This window comes from Haemaphysalis longicornis, unplaced genomic scaffold, assembly GCF_048455015.1.
Source record: "Haemaphysalis longicornis isolate Haplotype H1 unplaced genomic scaffold, Haemaphysalis longicornis Haplotype H1 scaffold_9, whole genome shotgun sequence".
In the NCBI taxonomy this organism is placed as follows: domain Eukaryota; kingdom Metazoa; phylum Arthropoda; class Arachnida; order Ixodida; family Ixodidae; genus Haemaphysalis; species Haemaphysalis longicornis.
The window spans coordinates 148,847,172-148,861,534 of NW_027526460.1; the positions used below are offsets into that span (position 1 = coordinate 148,847,172).

A 14,363-nucleotide genomic window follows, 5' to 3' on the forward strand; every position below is an offset into this window, starting at 1 on the left:
GTTGAGGACTTCGCTCGCATGACTTCGTACAGCGTATACTACGAAGACAGCAAAGGAAATGGGGAAAACGCGGGTTTCTACGATGCCCACGTGTTGCTGCTTGCCGGTAAGTTATTTATCGCTAGCTTACAACTCCGTGGTATTTGTAAGGTTCGATATTATAAATATGGAAAGGTGTTAGCAATTTTTTTAGTAATCTGCGGCCTGAATTGATGAAACGGCCTGGCTATATAATTGCAGCGTATTCACTCGTGCAGTGAATAAAAAAAGCTTCCAAACTCAGTTTTAAAGTGCCTGTAAAGCAGATGAAACTTTTAATTGTTAATAATTGTTAATGAGTACAGCAGCAAAGATTAGCCGTGCCGTGGGCTTCCGGAATTGAAACTTCGGTCGCTCGGCCATTGACTAACATATATTTGCCAAAAGGCTGTGTCTGGACGGAACGATAACAAGTGCTAAAGTTTTCTCTAGACGGAATGTCAGTGTCACTAGTAAGTTCCGTCCATAGTCAGTGGTAATTCATTAATCACTGTCAATATTTACAGGAAATCGGGCGTGCCTAGCGGTGGCTATGTCGGCCTTTGCTTCAGTGAGTTGTAGCGGTTCGGCCGGTTGAGTAAATATAACGACCGACTGCTCTTGCTAAAATATTGTGAAGTGGGCATGAAGTGTAGCTATACGCTAGCCACGGCCACAAAAAAAAAGAACCTTGGGAGAATGAAACCCGGGTGTACAACGTCCGTAGGCAGCAGCGCAACCGCTACACCAAATTCCAGGACGAGAAATTCCAGGACCATTGCCAGTGTTCCGTCTGAGCGGAACTTTAGCAGTGCTTAGCGTTCCGTCTGGACGGAACGCTCGACACTTACCAAAATAAGTGTGCCATATGTTTGACCAACTTGGCATAATAAGGGCAACTTCTGGAGTTTTTCTTTAAATATATATGGGCTGCCATTTCGTAGTTACCAAAATACATAGGTCATGCTGGATCAAACCCTTTCAAAGCGGGGTAACTTGTGCTTTTTTTTCGCTAGAAACCCGGGAAGAACTCGAACAAAAACGAGCCTCAAAGCGATTTGCTTTCCCTAAAACCAGAAATCTCGATGAGCTGAGCTCGGATGATGGGGAACGGCAGCGAAAAAAAAAGAAAAACAGGTAGTGTGGCGAACACTTTAGTGGCAGTTCTTAGCGTTGATAAATGCGCGCATTGAGTTACATACGAAATGATTGTTGTGGCTCTTTCTGAACCAGGTATCACAGAAGAAGTAACGTGATGGCAAAACGGCTGGCTACAACCGTATCATCAAAAAGCACCAGAAGCGCGCTCATGACAGTGCTAAGGACGGATTGTCGAAGAACTTCACCCACCACGTTGAAGTAAGTAAATCTTTGCACGTGGAGCAAGAGGAAACTGTATGTAATGTAGAATGTTTTGACTTTCAGAACACAAAGAGGTCCCGGTGGGAAACGATAAGCTCATCGAGCGACGATGAATCTCGTTGCTCATTGTCTGAGCTGCGGCAAGCACATGCTGAGCTAAAAATGTGGAAAGAGAAGGCTAAGAAACTTGAAGAAGATAAAGAATTTTTGAAGGGGCATGTGTCTTGTTTGCAGCGATGCCTCGAAAATAAAATATTTCAGTGTAAGTATGAATTTAAAGGAATCTCCGCACGGTTGTTTTTCATAATTTTTAATGAGACAGAAAGGTAAAAAAAGTGGGAGCTGCTCCATATATAGCACTTGCAAATAAGTGAAGGTTTTCAGTGTTGCAATACCCAGCCACGATTAGGAATTGGAATTTTAGTTTTTTTAGCTGTAGTGCATTAATACCCAGTATGCTTTTCAGAGCATAGACCTTTTGTGATATCTAAGTCAGTGTGCAGGTGATTGTTTTTATACTAATTGTGTTTTAATTCTGGAATAAACGGCCATAATTTCTGTCACTGGTTGTTCTATTCCAGTGGGGAAAGGAAACACAAACCAGGACCAGCACTTGGCTGGTAAGTCTACAGTAAAATCTTTGACTCTGTATACAATATAAAGAACACAGTGCTTTGCATTAGAGGCACTGCCTTTTTAATTAAGTAACCAAATCACATAACTGGTTAACTAAGTATACACTTGGCAGTAGCGACGGGCGTGTTTCCGGAAATGTTAATCACGGCCATTCGTACACTGCAGGTTATTGCCACGCAGCCACACAACGCACCCAGGAAGACCGGCTCCCAGCACACGTTTACGTGTGTAAGCCCAAATCTAGATCATCTGCCACCAGGAAGGCGTTATCGTCGGCTGCACCAGTGATCTGCCACGTGGGCCTGTACGTCACAGCGTGGACCCTTCAAAAGCATCTGTCTCGTCGTGGCCGCGACACTTGGCAGTAGCGACGGGCGTGTTTCCGGACACGTTAATCACGGCCATTCGTACACTGCAGGTTATTGCCACGCAGCCGCACAACGCGCCCAGGAAGACCGGCTCCCAGCACACGTTTACGTGTGTAAGCCCAAGTCTAGATCATCTGCCACCAGGAAGGCGTTATCGTCGGCTGCACCAGTCATCTGCCGCGTGGGCCTGTACGTCACAGCGTGGACCCTTCAAAAGCATCTGTCTCTTCGTGGGCGCGACACTTGGCAGTAGCGACGGGCGTGTTTCCGGACACGTTAATCACGGCCATTCGTACACTTCAGGTTAGTGCCAAAAACGCACAAATCCCCCCTCCCAAAAAATTGTTGCACGCTCGTCGCTCCTGCCCAGTTGTGTTGTTTTTGCCAAAGAATTGTCATAGTTTGTGTGACATACCGCGGTGTGTGTAAGGGGTTTTAGAATGGCTAAGGAAACAGCAAAGATGAAAGATGAGATGAAAGCAGAATTTGCGAAACTAAAGGACGAAATGAGGGTTGAGCTGAAAGAACATCGCGAAGCGCTCGAACGCCAAATGCGGAACGACTTTCGTGAACTGAAAGTCGAACAGCAAGCTTTGGCACAAAGCCTCGAGTTTGCCCATGGAAACATTGCGGACCTAAAAAAGCAACTGAACGAAGAAACCACTAAGAATGTAAGGCTTGCGTCTGAGAACGAGGCGCTTCACGCGAAGAACGCGGCGATGGAACGCAAGCTGCAAGATTTGGAAACGCGACTTGTTCACATGGAGTTGTACTTTAGGAAAACTAATCTGGAGATACAGGGCGTAATCGGAAAAGACGATGAATCCGTAACTGAAATCCTCTCGAAAGTTGGCTCTGCCATAAACGAGCCGATCGACGACGCTGATATCGAGGCTTGTCATCGTCAAGAGAGTGAAATGCTGGGCTTGTTGGTTCATACTGTTGCAAAAAGAAACCAGTGGCGAGCACACGCAGGACAAGAGAAGGAGGGACACAAACACAACGCTGGACTACCAACTGATTTAATCGGGAAAATACGATACACTTATATGCAAAACCACGCGCACGCGCACACCTTGACAGCATGAAGAGACAACTTTATACAGCTAGGAAGTGAAATTCTTTATCTGTTAGAACCACCGAAGGAACGCTGACACATGTCTTCTTGTTTTTTCTTATAAAAAACGCCTCACGTAACTCACGCTCACGTCTTGATTTGCCCCTCCCCACAGTTACGGCATGGTGAAATTTTGGAACACAATCCTGGCAGCTTTTTGTATGTAAAGCAAGATTGCTACCCGTGCCCGAACTCAAAGTTGCTCGGTGCTGCCTCAAACGTTCATTAATGCACCCGCACGTTTGTCCAATATAAATTTTCCCGCAGGACAGTGGGGCGGAGTAAACAACACCCACCGCGCACGACGTAAACTTTGTTTGGTGGTTAGTCTTGCAGGGGTCGCCTTTCCGATGGCCCCCAGTAATTTGGGAACACAGCCCGGAAAGTTTTCGTGGTGCTGAAAATACCATGGTGACACCAAATCTGCATATAAGTGTATAAGAGTATCGTATTTTCCCGATTAAATCAGTTGGTAGTCCAGCGTTGTATTTGTGTCCCTCCTTCTCTTGTCCTGCGTGTGCTTGCCGCTGGTTTCTTTTTTGCAACAGTATGAACCAACAAGCCCAGCATTTCACTCTCTTGAACTATTATTCTTGTACATTGGGCTCCTTTCTTCGTCCTCATGCGTACTCAGATGTGCTCTCGAACTGCGTGTGCACCATCGCTTTGACAAGCCGCAAGATTCGCTCGCTTTCTTATCATCAGAAATGCGGGATTCAGCCCACGGAGGTTTCTTGCTCTTTGGCCATCTTCAGCCATCTTCGGGACACTGGAAGCGTATTTGCGCGATCCTGAAGTCGGAACTCCACCGCCAGATCAGACACATGAAGAATTGGCTACGCCACTTCTGCTTCCAGATCGGGCATCCATGGGCGGCTTCAAACAAGCTCCGGGAGCAGCTTCGTCTTGCGGCACTTCTCACAGAGACTTACGGGAATGACTGTAGACGGTCCCTGCCAAAGAAAGCCAAAGGAAAGGTGGAGGCCTTTGCCGTGACGTACTTGGAAGGAGCCTGTCTCCCCTCAGAATTTGACAACCTCTTGCAAAAGGGTCCCAAGTTCTCCTTGGAACCTCGGGCTCGCAAGCATGAACTTCTGGCTGCGGTGCACAGAGTTGCGGATAAGGTCGTTGCTGAAGAGAAGACCCATTGTGTTTCTGAGGGAGTGGAGTGCCTAAGTCGGACCTGGACTGCCCGTCATGGGTCTAACAAGGATCTGCGCCCCTTGGTTAATCACTTCCAACAGGAGGACCTTTCCCTTGCACAGGCCGACAAGGAAGGTGGGTTTGTGGTTCTACGTTCTTCCACTTTCAAGAGAAAAGCGTCTGAAGCTATTGAGAAGAATTTCAGAAAGTGTGAATTGAAACCGCGAAAGGCAAAGGCTTTGGCCTTGAGTCTCATTAACCGGTTGGGTTTGGAGCGGCTAGAAAAGGAAGTGCGCAAGAGCCAACAGGACGTTCTGCGTGTGTTCTTTACCGCAAAGACACACAAGCCTGGGTTTCCGTTCAGAACGATTGTTACAGAAGAAGGATCTTGGCAAAAAGTGGTGTCCAACTATTTGAAGAAATCGCTAGAGGGTCTTGTGGCTACAGATCCGTTTCTTGTGCGAAGTTGTTTGACTTTGGTTGAATGTCTTCGGGGGGACTTTCCCAGTGCGAATGCTGCCTTCTCGGTAGACATTACGGACTTGTTTTACTCAGTCCCTCATGATGAACTTTTTAAGGCTGTGCGGGATTTTATTGAAGAAACGGGTGCGATTTCCTTTCAGAATAAGTCTGGAATCGCGGTGGATTCTCTCCTTGAACTTTTGAAAGTGTACCTGAATTCTACGATCGTTGAACATAATGACGGGTTCTTTGTTCAACGGCGTGGCATATGCATTGGATCCTGCGTCGCGCCCGTGCTGCGTGACATATTTCTAGCCCAGTTTGACACAGTGCTACACAGCTCAATACAAGACTCCCGCATTGTCTGGGTTTTTAGATATGTTGATGATTTTTTAGTCTTCTTGCAGCTAACAGATACGGACGAGCTCGCTTGTGTAGCGGACCAGATTTTAAACCTGTTTACTGCCTGTTCCCAGAACTTGGTTTTTACGCATGAAGTCCCCTGACAAAACCATCAGGTTTCTAGATTTAGAAATTAACTTCATGCCCGACCAGCACGTGTGTTGAAAGTATTGCCCAAGGTCTAAGAAGGCGATTTTGCCGTACAGCTCGGCACACTCAAAGTTGGTAAAGCGAGGGATTGCAAACCTTTGTTTTCTATACGCCCTGAACAAAACTTGCCCACACGTCATGCAGGTGAGCCTTGCAGAGCAAGTAAAACGCCTGAAAGCGCCTGGTTTTCCCTCTCATATGTTGCTGGCGGTTGGGGAATCTTTGAGTAGGAAATTAAACAAGCCTCCTGGAAAGTCTTGCTGCCCAGAGAAGAATGCGAGAAAAAAGGTGGAAGTGATTCCCTACGTCCACAGGACACCGCATGTACTGAAAATGTTGCGCAAAGATTTGGTGTCACCATGGTATTTTCAGCACCACGAAAACTTTCCGCGCTGTGTTCCCAAATTACTGGGGGCCATCGGAAAGGCGACCCCTGCAAGACTAACCACCAAACAAAGTTTACGTCGTGCGCGGTGGGTGTTGTTTACTCCGTCCCACTGTCCTGCGGGAAAATTTATATTGGACGAACGGGCGGGTGCATTAATGAACGTTTGAGGCAGCACCGAGCAACTTTGAGTTCGGGCACGGGTAGCAATCTAGCTTTACATACAAAGAGCTGCCAGGATTGTGTTCCAAAATTTCACCATGCCGTAACTGTGGGGAGGGGCAAATCAAGACGTGAGCGTGAGTTACGTGAGGCGTTTTTTATAAGAAAAAAACAAGAAGACATGTGTCAGCGTTCCTTCGGTAGTTCTAACAGATAAATAATTTCACTTCCTAGCTGTATAAAGTTGTCTCTTCATGCTGTCAAGGTGTGCGCGTGCGCGTGCGCGTGCGCGTGGTTTTGCATATAAGTGTATCGTATTTTCCCGATTAAATCAGTTGGTAGTCCAGCGTTGTGTTTGTATCCCTCCTTCTCTGTCCTGCGTGTGCTTGCCGCTGGTTTCTTTCTTGTCATCGTGTGCCCACTCGCAACGCTGATAGGTCCCATATCATTGTCCAGTTCAGGTCGCGCACAAAACGTGACACTATGCTGAAGAAAGCAAAGAAAACTCGGCTAACCAACGATGACCTCGGGCTTGAAAACAGCACTCGAGTGTGTGTTAATGAAGATCTTTGCCCCGCACAAAAGAAACTGATCGCCATGGCCGTCAAAAAGAAGCACGAACACCACTGGAAAAGCGTCTGGTTGTTCAATGGAAAGATATTTGCGAAGGAAAGTGATGACTCGCCTATTGTGTAAATAACGCACGAAAACGATCTCGGCAAGATCTGTGCGAAGAAGCGTACCAGCACTCCAAGCGTAGTAAATGCTGAAGCGGCAAGACCGGCTGTAGAGCCCTGAACAAAACAAAAACCGCTTCTGTCCAAAACCAGAAAGCCAACTTTGTCTGCCACACAAAGTTGAAGTTCAGGATTTGTCGTGTGAATCGGTCGTACATATTATTATACGTTCTATTAGTAATAAAGAGGATTCCGTTGCTTTGTTCTTAGAACAATTTTGTTTTAGGTTTACCGTAATCATGTTTTCAGAAACCTGGTATCAAAGCGATTCTAAAATGTTAAATTTACCCGGTTATAATACATTTTACGTAAATCGTGCCAACAAACGAGGGGGTGGAGTGGCTATCTATGTTACTGACGAAAAAATGTGCGAAATACTATCCGAATTCTCACAAGTTACCGATGATTACAAAGTACTTACCTTGGTATGCCAAAAGCAAATCATCTGTGTTATCTATCGCCCTCCGACAGGAAGTCTTCTGCACTTTCTAGATTTCCTAGAAGAGTTCTTAGATTTCGCAAGACAGAACAATTATAATCTAATTTGTGGCGGGGATTTCAACTTGAATATCTTGGACCCAGATCGCTTTGTTAGAGAATTCAATAATACAATTTCTGCGTATGGTTTCGTAAACTTAATCAGCACTGCAACAAGAGTCACACAATCTACTTCTTCTGCGCTTGACTTGCTTATTACCAATATTGAAACTACTGTCTACAGTGCTGGCACAGTAGCATCCGATTTGAGCGATCACTGTCCGGTCTTTTCCATTTACCACACATCTTCCGTGAAAAAAGATGCTCGATATGTGCCTTTGATTGTTCAGCAGGTCATCCAAGACAGGCTCGAATCATTTGAAGAAGACGTAATGAACCATGACTGGTCGTCTGTGTTTCACAAACAAAATGTAAATGATGCGTACAATGAGTTTATGCAAGCCATTGTGCGCATTTACGCACGTCACTTTCCGTTCACAGTGTTGAAGTTATTGAAAAAGATACGGAAGCCTTGGGTGACTGAAGAACACATAAAAATGATAAAGGCTAAAAATCACCTCTATCATTCTTTTTTTCGAACCCGCTCGGAGGGAAAGCTGAAACAGTTCAAACGTTTCAGAAATCACCTGAACAGAGAGTTGCGGCGTTCAAAAATAAATACTATCAACATATCTTTGAAAACATTACTCAGCGACGCCCTGATGTTGCTTGGAAGACGATAAACGATGTCCTAGGTCGGAATAGTAATAGGTCTGCTGCGGAAATGTTAACTGTGGGCAACCGTAAACTTAAAGGAAAAGAACTTGCCAGCTACTTAAATAATCACTTTGTTAACACACATGTAACAGATAATTGCCCACCTGATATCAGCAGTCACAATAGCAGTTATATTGATAGTATATTTCTTAAACCTACAGACGATCATGAAATCCGCAATACGTTTATGACTTTGCGAAATAACAAGTCACTGGATATTGAGAACATTCAAATTCGACCTGTTAAATATGTCTTGCCGTTTATCACTTCCCCACTTGCTCACATCTTCAACTTTTTCTGGCATTTTTCCCGATGCCATCAAAAGGGCCAGAGTATCAGGAACAATGCCGCCAATTACAGACCAATCTCTGTTCTACCTGTTTTTTCCAAAAGGCTTGAAAAAATTATAGGTTCCCGATTAACAAACTTTTTAGATGCAAAAAAAGTGCTGAGTCTCAATTTGGCTTTCGGGCAGGGAAATCCACAGAGTTGGCTTTATTGGCCCTAAAAGAAAACATCATAAGAAACATTGAACAAAACTTGTATACAGTAGGTCTTTTTCTGAACTTCAGTAAGGCTTTCGACTTAATTGACCATGACTTTCTTACTGCTAAGCTTGCACAATACGGTATTCGCGGAAAACCTTTGGCCTTGCTTGACTCTTACCTGCACGGCCGACAGCAATGCGTTTTTATTAATAACCACAAGTCATCTCTTTTACCTGCCTCGCAGGGAGTACCTCAGGGTAGTGTGTTGGGTCCCCTTTTATTTATTACTTACATAAACGACATTGTCTAGATTGATGGCGAAGTTAAATTTATGATCTACGCGGACGACACCACTTTCACTGTTTCTGGTTCTAATCTAGATAACATAATTGTAAAATGCAATGACGTCCTTAACAAGGCAACTTTATGGTGCAAAATGAATAGGCTCAGAATTAATCCAACGAAAACGAAGGCCATCATCTTCCATGCTAAAAACAAACAACTATCTTTTTCTCATCAGCTAAGTTATGAAAACCAGCCTGTTTCCATTGTCAGTGACCACAAAATTCTAGGAGTATATTTTTCTTCAAACTTAAAGTGGGACATTCAAATCGACTTTCTTAGCAAAAAGTCGGCAGTTACAGGACTACTATCGCGTTGCCGTAGTATCCTTCCGCTAAAACAAAAGCTTCAAATATTCTACGCCCTATTTTATTCATACTTAAATTACTGTAGTTTGGTCTGGGCTACAACAACTAAAACCAACATGAATAGGATTATTACCATACAGAAAAGAATTGTTCGACAGATATCAAACCTAAATCGCACAGACACAACCCGAGAAGCCTTTGAAGAGCATAATTTGCTACGAGCCGATAAAATGTACGAGTTTCGCCTATTGCAAATGTTCAAGTTTTCATCAACCAAAATTGTTAATTACCTCTGCTTTCTGGCATCGCTACAACCTTACTCACAGGCTGTCAAAACTCGCTGCACCGATATATGGGCGGTACCACACTTCCGTACAAATTATAAGTTTCAATCATTAGCTCATAATATTCCCATGACTCTAAACAAACACCAAGAAACTACTGGATACAGCAGGAGGCAGCTTCGAAAAAAAAAGATATCTGGAGTGTTCAGACATTATTGTATCTAGCTTCCGTGTCCGACCTGACTGTTATGTACAGGGTGCCTGTACAGTGTGTTGTGCATCATGTTTGTTTCTGCTTTTGTAGTTGTTGCATTGTGATTATGGTGTATATAAATTTTCTGCGTGAGAATGAATCTAAATTTTGAATTCTTCTGATCCAGTCAAAAAGTTTGTTTCTTTTCCTTTCTTCCCGAAATATGTTTCTTTATGAAATATTTTTGTGAATCTTGAGCAAAAACGCGTCTTATTCCAGCTGTATTTATTTACCCTGTCTGCTGTGCCTTGTAACGGCTTCCTGGCCTTTGTCAAGCTGTTCAAGCAGCTTTTAGACAGGAAGTCGTCCAGTTGATTCTGGGAAAAATAAACTTGAATTGAATTGAAAAAAAAATTACTTTTATGTATTCCAGTGGCATATGCTCAGTGCAGTGTACCAACAGGGCACAGGTAAGCTGCTTATGACATCAAAGGCTAATCTTTAGGCTACTTTCAATGTCTATATCTTTGTGAGGTGATACATATAATTTCTCTACTTAACATGCATTTTTACATTACAGCTGCCTCTACACAACACAGTGAAAGGTCAGAAGATTCACCCTTAGAAGAGGAGGAATCACCAACACACCTGCCAGGTTAGCTTTTTGTCTCTCAAAATTAGAAAATGCATACATGAGACCAGTTTTGTTTCGCGGTTTGAGGTGCAGTTGTTCTGTTTCTGTCTATATGTTCCGTTTGTCTGCTGCAAGGTACCCAAACTCTGAACGTGCCCGGGGCTCCTCCTGCTGCATCCACTTTGGACTTCGGCAGTCATGCATCGTCTTCTTGTAAGTTCATATCACAAAAGACGTGCTTGTAATCGTCGTTGCAATCGCCACCGTCTTGGGGTCCTGAAAATACAGCAAAAGCCATGGCTGCAGCTTTCTCTGCTTTAGACTAGTCTACATGACAAAGGCACTGACTATGTGAATGGGCGCATTGTGATTTTTTATTTAGTAGGATTTACGCCTTTCTTTGCCTTAGCTTATAGGCATGCAAGCAAGTTTCGACTTCGTCACGGAAATATGTGGCATTTACTCAACAATCAAAGTAGTGAGCCTGAACGCAGCAACTATGCTAGAAATGTCAACATGTCTGAAAGTTGTAAGGACTTGTATTTGCTATTTTTTTATTTCACCCTGATAAGTGATCTTATCACCTGTTCATAAAAATGCGTTAGCACATAAGTACCGAAGGCAGAATTGATCGGATGTTGGTGTTCTTTTATAGTGCCTGAGGAATTCACACAGCTGCCCGATGGATCTGTAAGTGCCTGTTTTCGTTTTTAACTGTTGATGATAATGTTACGTTTTTTTGTGTCTCTTCTGGTACGTGGGCTGCTGGATATGCTCCCAGTATCCAGCACACCCAAGAATTTTTATCAAAAGGATTTGGATAACTGAGAGTTCTTGAAGTTCAAATGATTGGACAGAAGAAAACCAGAATTTAAAGCGTGAGACTTGCACGTATTTTTGCACTTTTGGAGAGGGCGAAAATAACAATCCAAATTACCATTTTTCTGCACCAGTTTTTTACTGATAGATTATTAGTCAGTGGAACCACTTCCCGCTTCAGTGCGCACAGACTGAAGGAAAAATAATGTTTTGCCTCGGCGAAAACGCCAGTGGGTTCGAGATTTCGGCTAACGTTATAGACACCAAGTGTAGTAGTCCACAGCCCTCCACTATGGCACACGTCATCGCCTGTGTAGCGTAGTTGTCTTAAGCCCTACAATAAATCAATGATTTGCCCCAGTTTTTGCTTGTTGGCATTGCCTTAACCCACATTAATTTTCAAAGCAGCTTTTACCCTTTCCAAAAAGGGACTTCGAGTCATGTTTGAATGACAACTAGTTGCTTGCTTTAGTTTGCTTTCAATGCACTCAGCTATGTGCTCTGATACGCCCACATGTGATGAGCATGATTTTTTTCCAATATAAAACATATTATCGATAATGGGTGTTACGTTACTGCCAGCCATAGATTAGTTTTCTCATTACATTTATTCAGTTAGAACAACGAAAAGTTCCAAAAAGTCATTTTACCTCTCATGGACGTTCCTTTTATTTTTGCCAAATTGGCAACATGCACTTGATCTGGTATAATTAGATTCACCTTTATTGTTTCTATTTTTCCGTTTCACCTCACACAGTGTGTGGTGATATAAGGTAGCCAGGCGGCCAAGATCTTCAGAAACAAGAAGCCCTCACTGGTTGTCAAAGACACTTCCCAGGCCGTGTGGGGCATTGAGGTTCTCGCTAACCGGATCGTGAGCGGCAGAGTGGCTCCGCATCATAGGGCTCTTGGCCAGATTCCCAAGCCACTGTTCCCACCAAAGAAAGTCAACGTGGTAAAAGGTGAGTCATGCTTTTAATAACATTTCTTTCGCCATACGTTTGCGACAAGAATGTGTTCCAGTGAGAAAGGAGGGTTCTTCTTACGTATTTGGGACACGCTCACTTTGCACCCGGCTAATTCTTCTTACTTAGCATTTCGCTAAGTAGCGCAGATAACGTCCAACGTTTGAGTTAGTACAAATAACGTCCAACGTAAACTGCCGCTATGATCCGTTGCTTCGGACGAAAGTGATTATGGCATCATTACTTTATATGGAAGTGCCTTCTTTTCGCTGGAAAGAAGCACAAATTAGTGCCCCACGTGGAGAAGGAGACAGTTTGAGCGTTACCGTGCCTGGAAGTTCTATGGCAACGTATGCTTCGCAAAACGAGCCTTGAACTCTATATAGTGTCGCCAGAGTTAGTCAGTTAGGTAATTCTTGAAAAGGCAATGGTTTTAATGCCCTCAACCAAGATAATTGTTGTTGTAACGGATAATGGTATACATTGGTCGTCATGAGGCATGACGATTATTCCAGACAGCAAAACATTGTTTACTGCTTGAGAGGCTGTTTGGCTTCAAGGACAGAACATGTGTTTTTCTACATTTGTGTGTGGTATTACACCATGTTGTCATTTCAGCACGTACAAATAGCAGAAAACCTTTGTGTCTGGGCGGCACGGTTCAAGCTTACGGAGAGGTGGGTGCAAAATAAAATTGTCCGTGCGAGCTGTGCATGTAAAATATCGACGCGCTCCACTTCCCTGCCTAGGACCTGTTGCCGAGATAGCTTGGGTAGATACATATTCTCATTTTGTGAATACGTGCCAGTTTTCCAGGCTGCAGCACCTAGCGCGGAGCGCTATACGATTGTTGGTAGCGCCCAAAGCAATGTTGCGGTTCCCTTCGCCTTTGGTGTAACACGTGCGTCCAGCGCCTTTTTTGTTGACATTTGATTGACTTCATTGTTACCACTGCAGCAAGTTGACAATAAAGCTTCATGCGGGATTGGACCATGTTACCTTGTGTTATGCGTCGAATACACTACTAATTTTGAGGAGTAGAGAAGACTGTGTTGTTTTATAGATCATCCCCCCCCCCAAAAAAAAAAAAACCCAACTCCAACTGTGCGCAACATAATGGAAGGCTTCCATGATCATGCAACTGCTCCCGCACCGAGATGCACTTGAAAAGTATTTATACTAACAATATTTTCGGCAGCCGTTGTCGCGTCGAAATAAGCTCCGGTTTTTGTTGCACATCCACTATCTTTTTGACTAATAACGTCATTCCGGGACCCAAACAAGAATGCTTTGCATTGATTAAGCTGCGCTCAGCTGGAGCTGGGGCTGGCTTAGGTGTTTTAGATGCGACGCTGAGAGGAGCATCTCTTTCCGGCGGCCCTGTCCTGCGTGCGTCCGTCGTCCGCGTCCGCACAGCTGCGTCTCTCCTCCGCTCGCCTCCTCTCCTCTCTCCGATATCGAACACTCTCTCCCAACATCTGCGGTCACGCTGCGCGCGGCACCGCGCGCGGCAGCGCGCTGTGCGCATGTGCAGTACTCTCTCTCTCCGCGGTCTCCTCTCTTTCGGGCGCGCTGCGCATAGAAGCGGTTCGTGATAACGCAATGCATTGAAATTGCGAAAGCACAGAAGAGACCACTATGGATTACGTTCTTGGACATTAAAGGGGCACGGCTGTGGAGAATGCTGAAACTCCAGGGATTAGATGACGAGTTAGTACAGTTCCTTATAACATTCTATAAAGACAATAGAGTGCACCTTACTTGGGAAGGACAGAAATGCGCCCAGCAGGTCAACATCCATCGGGGACTGAAACAGGGATGCCCTTTGAGCCCAATACTGTTCATGCTTTACATGGCAGGGTTAGAAAAGAAACTGGAAGAAAGTCAAGTAGGGTTTAGCCTAACCCATATGCTGCAAGGTGAAGTGGTACAACAGCATATTCCGGGAATGTTATACGCAGACGACATTGTTCTTTTAGCTGATAACCAAACCGATATGCAGCGGCTAATAAATATTTGCGGCCAGGAAGTCACTGACCTCGGATTAAATTTCAGTGCAGAAAAATCAGGAATAATGGTTTTCAATGACGCTACCACCGACATAGTGTCTATCCAGCAAGGCGAATTACCTAGA

At 44.3% G+C, this 14,363-nt stretch overlaps 1 pseudogene; it reads left to right on the forward strand.

Moving 5' to 3' along the window:
* The first annotated feature begins 18 nt into the window (after positions 1–18).
* LOC144153487 (uncharacterized) overlaps positions 19–14,363 on the forward strand; it is a 15,748-nt pseudogene continuing 1,403 nt past the window's right edge.